We start from the raw sequence: 16,410 nt of genomic DNA on the forward strand, positions 1-16,410 counted from the left end.
AAAAAGCACATTATATGAAGTCTACCCACTTACAAAAGTGTCGAACGGACAGTGCAGTACAGTTAACTACAAGCACAATGCTGTATAGCACATCTCTAGGACTTTTTCACCTTCATGGCTGGAACTCTACAGTAATTTGCACAGTAACTCCCCAGTTCCCTCTCCTCTCAGCCCCTGGCAACCACCATTCTCTTCCCTGTTTCTGTGAGTTTGACTACTTTACGTAAGTCATCTGAGTGGAATCATGCCGTATTTGTGCTTTGGTCGCTGGATTGTTTTATTTAGCATAATGTCTTCAAGGTTCATCAATGTTGCAGCATTACTGTGGCTTTGTAATATCAGGAAGGGTGATGCCTCCAGATTTGTTCTTGCTCAAAATGGCTCTGATTGTTTGAGGTGTTTTATGGTTTCATCTGAATATTAGGATATTTTTCCTATTTCTATAAAATTGCCATTGAGACTTTGATGGGTATTATACTTTATTGGTAGGTTGCTTTGGGTAATACACAGTATGGTGCCTACAGCCAACAATACTGTATTGCATATTTAAATTTTTTTATGATGATAGATCTTATTTAGAGTTCTTTCTACACACATAACAATAACAATAATGAAGGCAAGAGGAAACTGAGAGGTGATGAATATGTCTGGCTTTGAGGGTGGTGATGAGTATGCATGTATCCCCAAACGTATCAGTTGTATACATTAAGTATCAATAGATGTTTAGTTGTGAATCACACCTTGATGAAGTGATTTTAAAACAAAGGCAAAAATATTAAAGAAAATAAAGTTTTAAAAACCATGTAATTCAATTATCCTATTACCTTTTCACTATGTACTGCACATGGCCAGTAATTGCTAAGAAATTCTGCTCTGTTACCAATTTGGTAGAGACAGGGGTATTGATTTGAACAGTAGTTTTCTGGTTAGATGTAAGGAAAATATTTAATTTAATGTTTCAAATATGAATATATTGTTGAGTGAGTAAGAAAAAACATTCTGAGGGCCTTCAAGAGATACATTCCCTTTCAAAGGAAACAACTGTCAAAACTTCTTTGAAAATAAATGAGCAGGAAATAAAACTCTTCTGTGTCTACCACGTCTTCAGATCAGCTTGGTATAAGGTTGTGGATTAATGTCTTTACTAGGACAAGGAATAGGAATTATCAAGATCAAGTAATCTTTATGAAGAATAAGCATTGAATAAATCTACCTGTACGTGTAACCTTCAAGGAATGTGTCTACCATATACGTATTTTTCTTTCTACCTCCTTTTGTGTTTACCTGGATTGTACCTTAGTCCTTTTCCTCTCTCCCTCCACTCTTTCCCTGTGTTTTATAGTTGGATATAATGTGAGGCATTTTAGTTGGCAAACTAGATAATAAGTCAGTGGATGCACATCAAACAATGGCTGCAGTTCAGTGGATGCAGGTCAAAAAGACTGGCCAAATAAATTCATTGTATTTCAATTCATTGAGCCATGATTCTGAAAAGAGTAAGGAAAAGTCTGTTTTAGTTGGGGAGATTGATGGGTTTTTTAGACTGCTCCATGATATCATACGCTTGTGTTCAATATCACTTTTTCTGCAAGGAGTACCACTCATCCCTGAGTTTTGCCAATCAGTATAAATTCCTCCTCGAGGCCTGCTCTGGTTCTATCAATCTTTGTTAAGCTCCCTTATCATAATCTCCTGATTTAATTTATTTACTGATTATTAACGGCATCTTGCTTTTGATTTACTCCTGTATTTTGTGAGGAAAAAAACTCTTTGCATATTGCTACTTTAGCTGGGTCTGCACTGTCACCAGTGTCTCAGAGCAGACTGTTTTCCCGCACTTGGAATTCTCTAAGCAGGGGAGGGTATAGCTCGGTGGCAGAGTGTGTGCTTAGCATGTACAAGGTCCTGGGTTCAATCCCCAGCACCTTGATTTTACAAGTAAGCAAATAAATAAACCTAATTACCTCCCCTAAAACAAACAAAAAATGAAATAAAACAATCAAATAAAAAATGTAAGAAAAGCAACATAACTGGTTGAAAACATTAAAAAAAAGAGGAGTTTTTTGAGATTATCATTCCTTTTAATACTCATGTCAATCTATCCATGGAAATTTTTAATATAACCATCAGAATCCATTTATTTGAGATAAGGAAATTATTGACGTAAGGAAATAAGGAGATAGGCAGTCCTTAATATGTAACGATGGTCTCCAAATCATAACCTTATTTATACCACATTAAAGATTAAAGTAATACTTAAAATACTTGTACACAATTTTGAAATTATGAGGTGTGACACTGAGATTTATAATAAAAAATATATATATATATTTGTTCCATCCAGTTTTGAGCAAAGAATTCCTAAAAACCCTGGAGTCTCTTTAAGTGGTGTCTTTTATTATGTTAATGAGGTGAGTTTTGGAATGCCCTTAGGTCACCTAAGGATAGGGGCTGGTTGCCAGGGGAATCCATCTTGTAAAGAAGGGTAGGAACTTTGAGTCCCACCACTTGGCCTCAGAGGAGGGGAGAGAAGCTGGAAGTTGAATCAATTGCCAATGACCAATGATTTACTCAATCAGTCCTATGCAAAGAAGCCTTCAAAAACAAAAGGACAGGATTCAGAGAGCTTCCATGTTGGTGAATAAGTGGAGATGCTGGAAGAGGTCGTGGAAGCTCCAGGTCCTTTGCCCATTCACTGCTCTATGCATCTCTTCCATCTGGCTGTTCCTGAATTACATCCTTTTATAATAAACTGGTAGTCTAGTAAGTAAAACGTTTCTCTGAGTCTGTGAGCTGCTCTATTAATTAAACCGAAGGAGGAGGTTGTGGGAACATCTGATATCCCGTCAGTTGGTCAGAAGGATAAGTAACAACCTGACATATAACTGGTGTCTTAAGTCCAAGGAGAGGGGTCACTGGAACCTCCAATCTACAGGCAGTCAGTCAGAAGCACAAGTGATAACCTGGGCTTACAACTGAAATATTAAATTTGAGGGCAGGTTAATCTTGTAGAATTGAACCCCTAACCACTGGAATCTGATGTCATGTCCAGGTAAATAGTGCCAGGATTGAGCTGAATTCTCAGATATCCTGCTGGTGTCCCAGAATCACTTGGTGTTGTATGGAAAGCCCCCCTGCCACACTGGAATTGCGTCCAAGAACCCAAAAGATGGGGTCATATCACTAGGAATAGATATAAATCCATGTAAAGTTTATTTGAATATATTGTCAATTTTGAAAATATTTTGCATACAAAAGAATATTGACTAATAAGGTAGAAAACTGAAGTACCCACCATCAGTTCAAAAATAATACAGTATAGATACAATAAAAACTTAATTTCTCATCTATTTATCTGTGAGTTTTGATTTGTTTGTTTTATTTTGCATTTCTCTGTAACACTGTGGATTACTACTTGCCACTATTAGGCATGGTCCTCTAGCAGGGAGCAATTTTATCACCATCAGACCAAAAACTTGACATTTAATAAAGGTTACTATATAACAGAAGTCTATTGTACAAATGTTCAACTTCAATGGCACATAGATTATTATAAAGTAATACTTGAGATTGATCAATACATAGGAAATGCTATACCTTTAATTTGAAAGTAAGTAAGTTATGTAGTATGAAAAATAATGGTGGATTAAAGTTTACATACTCAACATATTTCTGCCATATCACAGTTGGGGTTTTCCCCACAGCCTTTTCCCTTTTTAATAAGTTTGCAAATGTGTCATATCTGGCAATAGCCTTCATTCAACAGAATGCAACTGAACAAAACACAAAGCAAGTAAATCTATTGTATTGAGTCTAAACAAATCTATTTTTGCTTTTGACTTAGATTTTTAAAAATATTTTCTGTAACTGTAATACATTTAGAATTACTACATACCTTTCTTGAGAGATGTCTTCTGTATCGATGGTCATAGGTCAATTCACACAAAGACAGGGGATATAGCACATAAGAAAGAAACTGAAATAACCTTACTTTTCAGCAATTCTGAATGACCTCTTCTATTTCACTCATTCCACTTCATTCCTTTAAAAAAAAAGAAATAATCAATTCTAGGAAACCTGGTCTATTATTTACTATCTGCGGAAGGTCAGAAGGAAGGAGGGAAAAAGAAAACTGAGTTCTTTATTCAAACCATACACTATAGGATAATCATACTGGCTATGAGGCACTTTCAAAATCCTGGTGAATTTTCTGGACCTTTACAGAGAGATTCTTCTATAATTGGTAGTCTTTTGTTGTCAGTGTGTGTGTATGTGGTATCTGCCTTCCATTAACATAATTATTCCTTCAGTACTTTTCTTGACTTCCCTTTGTCTTGCTCCTGTGCTAGGCTACAATTGCCTTTACAGATTTCACCCTAAGGCAAGGGTTAGATGGTGCTGCCAGAGAGAGTGTTTTAGTACTAATTCTACTCTTTGCATTTAATTGTACCTACATTGATGGCCTAAATTCCATGGTTTTATTTTTTTCCCCAAAAACAGCAAGGTTTAAAATATAAAGCTGCATAGTTTGCATTTTGTTTTTAACAACTTGCTCATGAGAATCAATCTGTAACTAGACCAAAGCCCTGCCCTGCCATGTCATTTTCCTCTGTTTTTCCTTAGCTTTCTATGTTTCATTTCTGAGCTCGTCCCTCAGGACGTCTACCCTCCCAGCAGTCTACAGAGAATCTGTGAGAGCAGTTTGCTCAGAGCTCCTGTTCTCTATAAAACACCTCCCAGGTGTAACTTCAACAGGAACTCTGGGAGGGCTCTGACACTGATGTTCAGTTTCCATCATCAAGCATGAGAGGTAATTAGTGAGCTGCAGTCCCTCAGGCCAGTCACAATTGCCTTACTCCCTCTTAGTGAAACCAACTGGACGATTTTAAGAATGGCAGAGTGTATGGGCATGGTCAGAACCAGGGCTACCTGCTGCTTCCCTGATATTTGGAGAAATATTATCATAAATGAAATGATCAGGACTAGCCCTTAATCCTTCTCAGAACACTTGACACTGTAATGAACCCCTTCCTCCCTTACTAGGAGAACTCCTAGTCCTAGAAGAACATCTCTCTCTCTTCATATCTGTAGCTCCAAGTTTTCATAGATATCCCTATCCCTACCTCTGTTCCTACCAATCTACCCATAAATTTTGCTGTGTATATTATATATATATATATACTTAAATTAGTAAAATATTTATTATGATGGCAATTTAGAGATTAAGAGCCATATATCTTATCTCCCATGAATGCCTTCACTGCATTGGGAGTCAAGGACTTTGCTGGTCATAAACTGTGGGATCTCGGCCAAGTCTCTTCTCCATTCTTGACTTTGGTTTATGAGTCAGCCAAATAAAGGACTGAGTGATCACTAAGAGTCCTTCCAGCTCTAATCATCAGTCAATGCATTAAGGAGATTGTAGCAGCTCAGTCATCCTGTTCAACAAATACCTAGAAAGAAGGAAATCTAAGAAGGAAAATTTCTTTGAGAAAGGGAAAGGTCCACCAGGCTGAAGTACACTACTGGCTATACCCTATCATCTGTGGTGCCATGGATTCTGGATTCATTTTTATTTTTCAGGAGTAAAATATTTAACCACATCATTTTCAGTGAATCTTTTCTTAATGGAGCTTGCTATTTGTATAAAATTTGTCTTATGTGGTCTTACCAATAGCACAGACTACAAAAACCCTCTGAAGAAAATTTAAGTCTGGATGCAAATGGACAGAGTCTAAGGGAAAATGTGTCCCCAGGAAGACAACATGTTAAGTAGAAACTTCATTGAATGGTGTAGCGGTCAAGTACCCAGCAGACAACAGAACGTGTATACTCAAAGGTTTTCTCTGAAAAGGGTTTTATGAAAAAACTGTTTATAGAGGTGTGAGCAACGGCAAGCGTTTAAAGTTAGGCTCTCACTAAGTGTAATCAAGGATGAAATGGACAGTAACAAGCATAATGAAGACATCGTTACTACATTTAAGCCAAAATTAAAGAGTCCTGAGCAAAGTTACTGCAGACGAGAGAAATGATGAGAAAAAGGCCATTCCACACCTACATGTACCTTAGATCACAGCCACAATCAGACACATAGTAACACAAAAAAGGAATGGTTGAGACGGGCCACAGGAATCATTACTGCCATCTGTTCCTCCCTCTACTTTCTGATAATCCTGCCAGCCCCTTCCATTGGCTACCTGCATCCAGAGGATGACAGAGTCCAGATGACACAGGTTATAAAGGTTAGAGGAAGTTACAGAGGGTGGTAAATAAGCATGCAGTGTAATCAGAGAATAATTAGCACATCCAATCTTTTTTTTTTGTTTGTTTTGTTTTTGCCTTTCAGCAGCGATTCATGTCCTTTACTTAGAAGAAGAAACTCACATTCCTCCTCCACCCTTTCACCCCCAACCCCCAGCCACACCAAACAGGGAAAGCACAATGTCCCATCAACCACCACAATCGTAGAGGGATGAGGTCAACTCAGTCATACTGAAATTTAGATCGTAAAGTGAGGTACCACAGATACCCTTCATATAAGATTTAAGAAAAAAAACGTAAAATAAGTAACAATAAGAACAAAAGCATAGCTGCTATAATTCTTCTTCTTTAGCAGGAAGTTAGGCTGAATTAGATCATCAGAGCTTCCGTCTTTCCATCATTCATTTCATTTTACCCTTCACTCTTCTAACACCTCAGCAGCTGATTCCATTATTTTTCTGTGAGAACTATTTCTTACAGAAATAACTTCATCATTGAAGTGAATAAATCACTATAATCATTATTAGTGAAAGAATCTCCATCTTAATTATTTTTCAATGAGAACTATAGTTCTCATTGACCATTATTATTTAGGAATAAATGTACTGCGATATAACTAGATTCCAGACATAGTTCTCCATGCCACCACTGTGTAGTAGCCGCCCCGTGTCTCTCTGGTAATCAGAATCAAGTGTCCCAGCCAATACAGTAGCTCCTTCAGGGTTTGCTGGTTCAGCTACATGAAGGGACTAAAATGATTTACACCCACCCCATGTTAGGTAGAGATTATATCCAAAGCTTAGGGCTCCTTTCCCTCAACTTTATATTATTCCTATGCCTTCAATGTAAAATATCTATACCTACTCTGCCAGGCATTTCTTCTCCAGCTCTTTCTAAGAAAATAGATTTTTATCTTTTATAACTATTTTCAGTAGTAACCTAAAATTGCACCTTAGACCTCTGATAGTATGAAGGCATTATCTAAGCTTATAGTATTAACATTTTTTGAGTATCACTTTATGAATTAAAGAGAATGTCTGGTTCATAGTGAAGATGATTTCATTGATTCATGCTGGATGAATAAGTGGTTTATATGTAAAATTAACACAATCTTAAGCTGCAAGGGAAACACTATAATATGTAACACTATATGCCAGAAATATTTTTTTATCATTTGATTACAATTGTGTTGCATTAATTATGTTATTTTCTTGCAAACTATATTGTATTGTTGTATTTTTGTTTATAAACAAAATAAATGCAAAGACAACAAATGAATTCTTACAGTTTTACACTTGCAAAAGGCAGAATTTGCAAACGTCTGAAGGTAGAACATCTTATTCTCAGGTTCATTTTCCTTATAAAACAATACAAAATTGTCTATTTGCATAAGTGTTGATTGTCGTTTCTCTAAGTTCTGCATATAATAAAACTTTATAATTTAGAGGAAATGTTATTTTAAAGATACTTTTTTTTTTTACATTTACACATAACATTTTATAATAGAAGTGTTGCCAGAAAAGAAACCAAAACAATTTAAGAACCATCATGCCTATAATTAAAGAAACTTTAATTCTATTTACAAAGTGATTTTGGAAATTTAGGAAGAGAACTTGAGGCTAATGGACTTGAGTATTATGTCAGACTGAGGGTCTTTAATCACCATCATTCCACACAAAGGAGCCTGAAATTGCTTGAGCAGAAGTTTAATAGTTGAGGGATGCTCTATAAAAAAATGCTAAAGCTATAAATGGCAATTCAGATGTGAGCCAATAAAGAGGCAGGTAATGATTTAAAATTATATTTTAGAACTTATAGTTAGGGTAATTTGTTAAGAATTATAGTTACTTTGAGGGGAAAAACTTTTATATAACCAATTATTTTACAAATTGTAACTGAGGAAATGGTATGCTTGTGAACTTATTTTATTCAGTTTTAAATGAAACTTGTAAAAATTAACATTATTTGGGAGAAAAGGACATTACGTGAAATAATTCCAGCCTGCATTCAATAGGCTAGTTGAAAGGTAACCCGATGTTTGAATCACTGTCTGTGCTATATGAAACAATCATACCAAACAGAGCAAATTCAAACAAAATTATGATAATGATACACTTTTTTCAGGTGAGCTGTATTTATTCATTTATTTTCATGGCTATCAGAAGTGAAGCTCTCGCAGAGATTACCTCACTGGCAGAATCACATAGAAGGTAAACGTGGATAAATTACCAAGTCACAGACGATAAATGAAAGAAAACTTCTAGGAGTTACTACCATTTACCACCCCATCCCCCAATTTTGGGTGCTCAGAGAACCAAGATTATAAGTGGCTGACTGCAGTCTTACAGCTGGAAGACATGTTTCAACCAAGTGACTGATTTGTCACTGAACTCTTTGACTGGTGTCATAAAAGATTCCACCCTACCCAGGCAAGCAGAAGAGTAAGTGTACTCAGTCCCATAGTATATTCCATGCCTTTTCTGTGTGCTCTGCTGAGGAGTAAAAAGGACAAATCTCAACATATTCAAAGTAATGATAACAATAATGGGTAATTTATATTGCATGCTGTTTATGTCTCACTCACCAGTTAAGCATTTATAACAACCTAAGAAGAGAATCTTTTTTATTATCTCTATTTACATACAAAGTAAAAGAGGTTTAGAGAAGTTAAATGACTTCCTAAGGTTCTATGTATACAAATGAGACTTTCCTTCAATTAGAATTTTACATACATATACATATATGTATTTTTTGTTCTAATGAGGTGGGAAGCCCCATAAAAAAAGACCAGCAGCACCTCTAGGCAAGGCCACTACTCTCCTGTCAGCACCATCTGGTTCCCTGGCCCAGCGGCTTTATCTCACTATTTGCCTCTGAAACAGCTTACTTCTAGAAAAGTGGAACTTACCCTTAAAATTCGATTGGTTCCCTGAGCTAACTCCTGACTGGTCCATTTGTAGTGCTTCATTTGCATGGAGCGCACTCCTGATTGGTTCTCTCACTCCTGATTGGTCCATTTCTACAAAGCTTGTTTCTAATTAGACAACTTTGTTATACCTTATTTGCATATGATGTTACAAAATGTTGCAAAGTCTAGACTGGTAGCCTATAAAAGCCTGTGTAAACCTACAGACGGGGTCCAGAGCTTGGAGTGTTAACTCCACTGGGCCCACTGGCATAATAAACCTGAGTTCTCCAACTCTCCTAGTGCTGCTTGGTCTCTAGCCCGGATCCAGGTTGTTGTCACAACTGAGCTGTAACACCGAGCTGCAACATCGAGCTGTAACGCTGAGCTATAACACTGAGCTGTCACACGCTTTTCTACATAGATTATCTCATTTGTTCCTCAGAGCTACGCATTTTAAAGTAAAAGAAACTTTGGCTCAAAGAAGACGTTGGTCCTAGCATGGAAATGTAATTGCCTACTTTAGACAACTTTAATCAGCCATCTTATCTGAAAATGTGTCCAAGAGGGTCTCTCATCCTTATGAATAACTGGTCTATTTCTTCAAAGATGATGTTATCTCTTGAGAATAACTCATGTTTGAAGGGGAAGGTCTCTGAATCTTCAGATTTTGAGTGGCTGGTGAGCTGCACTGAGATTGTCTAGGATTGAGGGCCATGAATAGATTTTTATTATAATTGGAACACTTCAAATGATCTAATTATTTATAATAGGACATTGGTCAGAAATTACTTTAGCCTGTTTATTTTGGTTAATTGACTTTAGGTAGTGTACATGTTATACTGAACAATATTATAATGCAAATGTTAAAAGAGTCTCAGTTTTATATTTTTGGATGATGAAGGCTATTATGGAGTGGACTGAAATATAAATAAGGTAAGAAAGAATGCACCCTGTGAGCCATGGGAGAATGGGTGTACCACACTCTATACAGAATACGGAAAGATGACTAAACTGCAGTTGTTATGAAGGAAGTAAATATGAAAGCTAGATTAAATATAAGCGCCCTCCATGGTAGGAAAAGACTCCTTCCTGCAAGGATTTTCTCTTTAGTCTGGCAGTTTTTAATTCTACACATTGATTGCCGAGGGAACATTGAGAAAATAGGCCTTTGGTATCTGTGATGTCTATAGTTAATCAGGTATTTGAAATAATGGACACAATTTTAGTGATGATACATTAAAAGGGCATATCATTGCAAATACAGAACCCTGTCACATATGTAATATAATTTAATACCCGAAGTGAATTTGACAGAGAAATAATTCTATTGTATTATTCAGATGAGCAACCTGAGGCTCACATAAGGTTAAGCTGACATTTATTCATGAAATAAGAGAACTGATGCCTATTTGTATCAGACATCAAGATGCAGAACTGCCTCATAATTTGAATGGGGAAAAATAACACAAAGTCGTATTAAGTAGTAACAGGTCATTAATTTATAGGAGACTAAAAAGAACTACAAAGATTACAGGAATAACAGATATAGGGAGCAACCACTATGTCTGTGGCAGAGACAGTCCAAAAAAGAAACAAACTTGGAAAGCAATCACCCTCAGTACAACAAATTAAGACCTCATTGGATAGGCTGTGCCCACTGAATAATGGAAAAGTTTATGCAGGTGCCACAATGGGGACTGATAAGCAGGAGATCAACAACTGTGATGCCAGAGGAACTCTTTGAGAAGCTGCCCACTAGGATGAAACTGAAATTCACTGCAAGGGATAAGCACTAGACATTCCACAAACCCTGGCTACTGAAACATGCAGGAGCTAGAAGAGAGGAGCACACCTGGACCAGTACAGGAACACTGTTCTCATCGCCCTTATCCTGTACCCTCTAATGAAAAAGAACAATACTGTGTCATCTGGCAAAGGAGAGAGGGTTACTGATCTAGCTCTCGTATCATAAGACAGGACAAAAGAGATTAAATTTGAAAAATTAATTGGTAACTGGCAGACAATCTTACAAGGGTATTTTATGAATTTAACGTATTAAGATATTTTGAAAATTACAAGGAGGGGTATTAACGTAAGATGGCATTATCAGCCTGCTATGCAATTGCAAAATCTATGTAGCAAAACAATATGCTGCTTTTTGTTCAATATGGACGAGTCAACCAGAAATTCATTTATCTATGTGATCATTAATTTTCTGTCAATTTAACTTGGCAAAGTGATGCCCAATATAATAAAACCTCTCTGCTGGGTGTGTCTGTGATGATGTTGCTGGAAGAGATTAGCATTTGAATTGCTAGCCTGAGGGCAAAGATTGCCTTCACCAATGCCAGTAGGCATGATCCAATTTGTTGTAGCTCTGAAAAAAAATAAACAAACAGGTGAAGGAAGGATAAATTTAATCTCTGACATCATCTCCTGCTCTTGGACACTGATGCTCTTGGTTCTCTGGCCTTTGGACTCTGACCAGGAGTCAGTTACCCAGTCATCTGTTCCCCAGTTCTCACATGCTCAGTTTTGGACTAGAACAGTCCCGTCAGCTTTCCTGGGCCTCCAGCTTGCAGACGGCAAACCAGGGACTTCCCAGCCTCTGTAACCACATGAGCCAATTCCTCTTAATGAATTTCTTTGTGTATTTCTATATCCTATTGGTTCTGTTTCTCTCAAGAATTCTAATATAAATCCTTTTATTTTTATATATTTATTTTTATTCATACATTTATTCATGTATCAATTCAACAAATATTCACCACCTGTGCAAAACTAATTGTCACTGATTAACCTATATATTTATTGATCCTTTAATTCAAGAATACCTCAATTTCCAACTATTTGCAAGTCACTCTTGCAAGTTCTGAGTCCTGAGCGTTCACTGATGAACAAAATGAAAATTTAAAAATATCTGGTCCTCATGGCCATGAGGAGCTGGCTTCTGAGAAGGATTGGAGGTGGAGGAAATAATATAAATAAATAACCTTATCATATACTGATTGGTGCTAAGTGAATACAGAGAAAATTCAGCAGAGACAGAATAGAGCAATTTCAGGGGATTCTGCGATTTTTAAATTTAGTTGTCAGGGAAATTCTCACTGAGAAAGTGACATTTGTACAGTACATTAAAGTCACCCGGGAGAGGAGTATATGTAGTGTATCTGAGGAAAGGCAAGGAGTCCATTACAGCAGGATGAGCAGAGAGTCAGTGGTAATGTTTGAAACCAGAGAGCTCTTGGAGCATGAGATCACAGAAGACCACATGAGAGACATCATTACACTGTTTTTTGTTTGCTCTGGCTGAACCATTAAAATGTTCTGAGCAGAGAGTGATGTGATTTATATTCTAAAACAGCTACTTCATACACTGTGTTGAGAAAAGACAATTGGGGCACATAAATAGAAATGGAGAAAACAGTTACAAGATTATTATAATAACCCAGGAAAGAGATGACAGATAATTGGACTATGCCAATAAAGAGATCCTTAACAAGTTAGTTTGGTTTTTGGTTAAATATTATTTATCTTGGATTCTTGTTATGGACTGAATACTTGTGTCTCCCCTAAATTCATATGTTGAAGTATGGCCACCAATGTGATGGTATCCGTGTAGCAGGGAAGAACAAATCTGACTCCATATTGGATCTGTTTCTTTTACTTTAACCTTTGTATTCTATTGCTTTTGCTACAAGTTAATCACTAAGGGGATGTTGCCAATAACTTAAAGTATACATAATGGCCCATCTCCAGGAACTCTGCCTCCCATGTCTGAACAATAAGCAAAACGAACTTTGTTTAGCTCACAAGAAACATCCTGACCAGGCCCACCTATGAATGGCTGCATTAAAGAAGAAATTGACACATCCCCTCCAGAGGAGTCTTGGCCAGAACCAGGAAATATTTCCAACAACTTACCATCTTTTTTACTTTACCTCCTCACTTCCCATCTTTGTTCTTTGTTCTACTAAAGAAACTAGCATCCAAAGTAAACCATCCAAGGTGGTTTTTAGGGACATTATTCCATCATCATCTCATTTGGTTTTCCAAATGAAGTCACTATTCCTTGTCCCAACAACTTGTCTCTCGATTTATTGCCCTGCTGTGCAATATGAGCTTGGACTTGGTAGCATTAGGAGGTGGAACCATTGGGAGGTAATTATGTCATGAGGGTAGAGCCCTTATAAGGAGAAAAGGAGAGTTGGCTTTCTCTCTTTCTCCTTCTCTTGTCTCTCTCTCAGCCCTATGAGGATACAGGGAGAAAGCATCTGTTTACAAGCCAGGAAACAGTCCTCAACAGACACCGGACCTGACAGCGCTTTGATCTTAAACTTCCCAGCCTCCAGAAAAATACATGTTTGATCTTAAGTCACTCAGTCTATGGTAATTTGTTACAGCAGCCCAAACTGACTAGGACAACTCTGAATCAAGATTTGTGGTGTAACTGTAATAGAAAGGAACAAATCTGAATCCATATTAGATCTGTTTCTTTGGCTTTAACCCTGTGCCCTGTTTTCTAGGCTTAGTCTTGCTAGCTCTGCGTCTTTTGCAAAAAAAAAAATGCTGCCTTTAGCCTGAAATATATAGGAGAGCCTATACTTAAGGCTCTGACCTTTAAGGATATTAGCACTTTTGCACTTATATAAAGATAACAAATTGCAGAATAGAAAATAACATCTGTTTTGTTGTTGGTATTACAGGGGCACCACAACTTGACCCACGTGGACAGCTGCAAGAACAAAGAATTCCTACACTAAGAAGTTTGCAACAACCAACCACACCCCTGCCCTTTTTAGCATAAAAGGAGCCTGACTTCTGACTTGAATAAGATGGTTCTCCAGGACATTAGTCTGCCATCTTCTCGGTCTGCCAGTTTTCCAAATAAAGTCACTATTCCTTGCCCCAACACCTCATCTCCCAATTTATTGGCCTGTCGTACAGCAAGCACAACGAGTTTGGACTCAGTAACATAATCATCAGATAATTATGGTCATTTTTTCTGTTAAGTAAACATCCAAAATTTATTTATCCAAAGAGTTTTTAGCTTTCAAGTAACAAATTTTGTAGTGAATAGTGTCATTCCTTATAAAAGTTAAAAAACATTTTTTTTGGTAAATAAATAGCTTAAGAATCTAGAAGCATTATTAGAATACTAAATTCTAAATTTTATATAATTCAAGACTGTATTTTCTATCAGAACTCTGGGTTACATGTGATACTTATCACGAATTAGCTTATACAGAAAGGGGAGAGGGAATGGGCACATGTAATAAAGGATTCCAAGGGGATAACCAGCTTCAGGCACTGCTAAATTCAGAGTCCCAAGGGTGTCAAGAGAATATTTTTATTTTCATTCTTTCTTTCTTGTTTCTCTTTATTGCTTTCCTCTTTATTCTCAGGCATAACTTGTAAGCAGCTTTGGACAGGGAAGAGCTCTTGGCAGGAAGGAGCTCTCTGCAGGAGGCCCCTTTGGTCTTGTCACTTTGGCAAAGCTACATTGTAACTGACCTTAAACCAGGCACCCCCATGCTCTACTCATTTCTGGCCCAAGCACACCTTTCAGATCTTTTGATCACAAAATAGCTTGCCTGATCTGTTGGTTCTTTCCATAGATCAAAGAAGATAAAACAAAGAACAAGTAATTAACAGATGACCAGATCTGTTCCCTAGCCTCCCCTTCAGTAGGCTCCTGAACAAACTGTGTGAACAAGATTGTATCTAAAGAAAGATCACGAGAAGTCAACAAGCCTGCACACAGTGGGAGATGGTGACGAGGCTGGCTTCCTATCTCAGTTATTAACTGAGATTAATTACTTCCCCTTTTCCTTTTAAGAATTTTCATGGCCAAGCAGAATCTTCAGAGTTGGTTTTGGGACATGAGCCTGACTTCTCCCTAGATTGCTGGCTTTCTGAATAAAAACAACGTTTTTCCATTTCTATCAACACTCACCCCTTGAATAACGATTTTCAAGTGGTGAGCAGCCAGACTTGAGTTTGGTAACATACTGACCCAGGATTGTGGCAAGTATGTGCACCATCTCTAAGCTTATTTCTCATTACCTTTGCAACCTCAGTAGAAAGTGGAAACTTCTCTCTCAATAGTTCTAGCAAAATTTCCAGAATCATTTTGGACTAACCTAGTTTAAATCCCAGTGACTACTAAATGAGTAATTGTGACAATGGAGATCAATTCCTGTTGCCCAGATCTGGCTCACCTTCAGCCCCAAACAATTGAGATTCAGTCTCATCAAAGACAAATTAAATGAGAACTAGGCAGTTGACCCCTAAAACAATGCCACTTATGCAGTAAACTGATATAAATCATAGATGTCTTAATTTTATGTACAGAAAGATAAAATAATTTCTTTCAGATCATAAAGTGAGTTTACTTTAGAAGCTGGCATACCTCATTACACACAAGACATTTATCTTTCCATTCTCCCAAGGTGTCTGTGGTATAGATTTTTAAACATCTAATATCACAACAGAACATTATGTTTTGTTTGGGAACTGTGATGGTGCTTTTAAAACAATTAAAATTCACCTAAAGCCAAAAAAAATTGAATAAAGTTGATGTTCAACCTAAATAATACATAAGGCAGTGGGAGAAAAAAAGAGTTCTCTTAATTTAATGAAAATACATTTTTATATCTTAAAAAAGCTTTGGAAGACATTTCAGAAACATTGGCAAGACAGACAGTATGCATATAAACATAATCGTGCCCTCAGATAACCTAAACTGTCTAATTTACATACATGTCTAATTTACATACATGTCTAATTTTGTTTTCAGAAATAAAATAAGTGAATGTTACTGAGTTAAAATTATACTGGAATGATTAAGACTGTCCACAAATATAATAGTGATAATCTGTTAAAAATTGTAGAAAGAAGCACCTATGCATATTTATAGAGAAATCTTAAATAGCATGTTATAAAATAGTACATTGGTCACTGGCAATATAAAATAAAATACAAGTATTTTAGTAGACTTAAAGGGATGGAAAAGCAAATCATTTTCCTGGAGAAGATGGTTATATATTGATGTTTATGAATTTCTTCAGGTTCCTTAATCAACTTAGAATGATACACATGTAATCACAGTAAGACATTTTTAATTGACTACCAAAAATTATAATATAAACCAGAAACTAGAGTGATTACAAAGTCAGATAATATGAAACAAACAGAAACAAAAATGTTTCAAATGGAAGAGTAGCCAGGATATAATTTTT

General features: G+C 36.7%; 1 long non-coding RNA gene across 2 annotated transcripts in view; it reads right to left on the bottom strand.

The window, feature by feature from the left end:
• The window catches only part of LOC140698749 (uncharacterized), a 254,354-nt gene that overhangs the window by 107,050 nt on the left and 130,894 nt on the right, over positions 1-16,410 (bottom strand). The window contains exons 2-3 of one of the 2 annotated variants that reach the window (XR_012076635.1): positions 3,896-4,042; positions 1,285-1,487 (exon numbers count right to left, since the gene is read on the bottom strand). This is a non-coding gene — a long non-coding RNA (uncharacterized lncRNA). The remainder of the gene's footprint in view (positions 1-1,284; positions 1,488-3,895; positions 4,043-16,410) is intronic. The other variant, XR_012076636.1, reaches the window with a different exon arrangement.

The sequence above is a fragment of the Vicugna pacos genome, chromosome 10 (assembly GCF_048564905.1).
Source record: "Vicugna pacos chromosome 10, VicPac4, whole genome shotgun sequence".
Lineage (NCBI taxonomy): Eukaryota > Metazoa > Chordata > Mammalia > Artiodactyla > Camelidae > Vicugna > Vicugna pacos.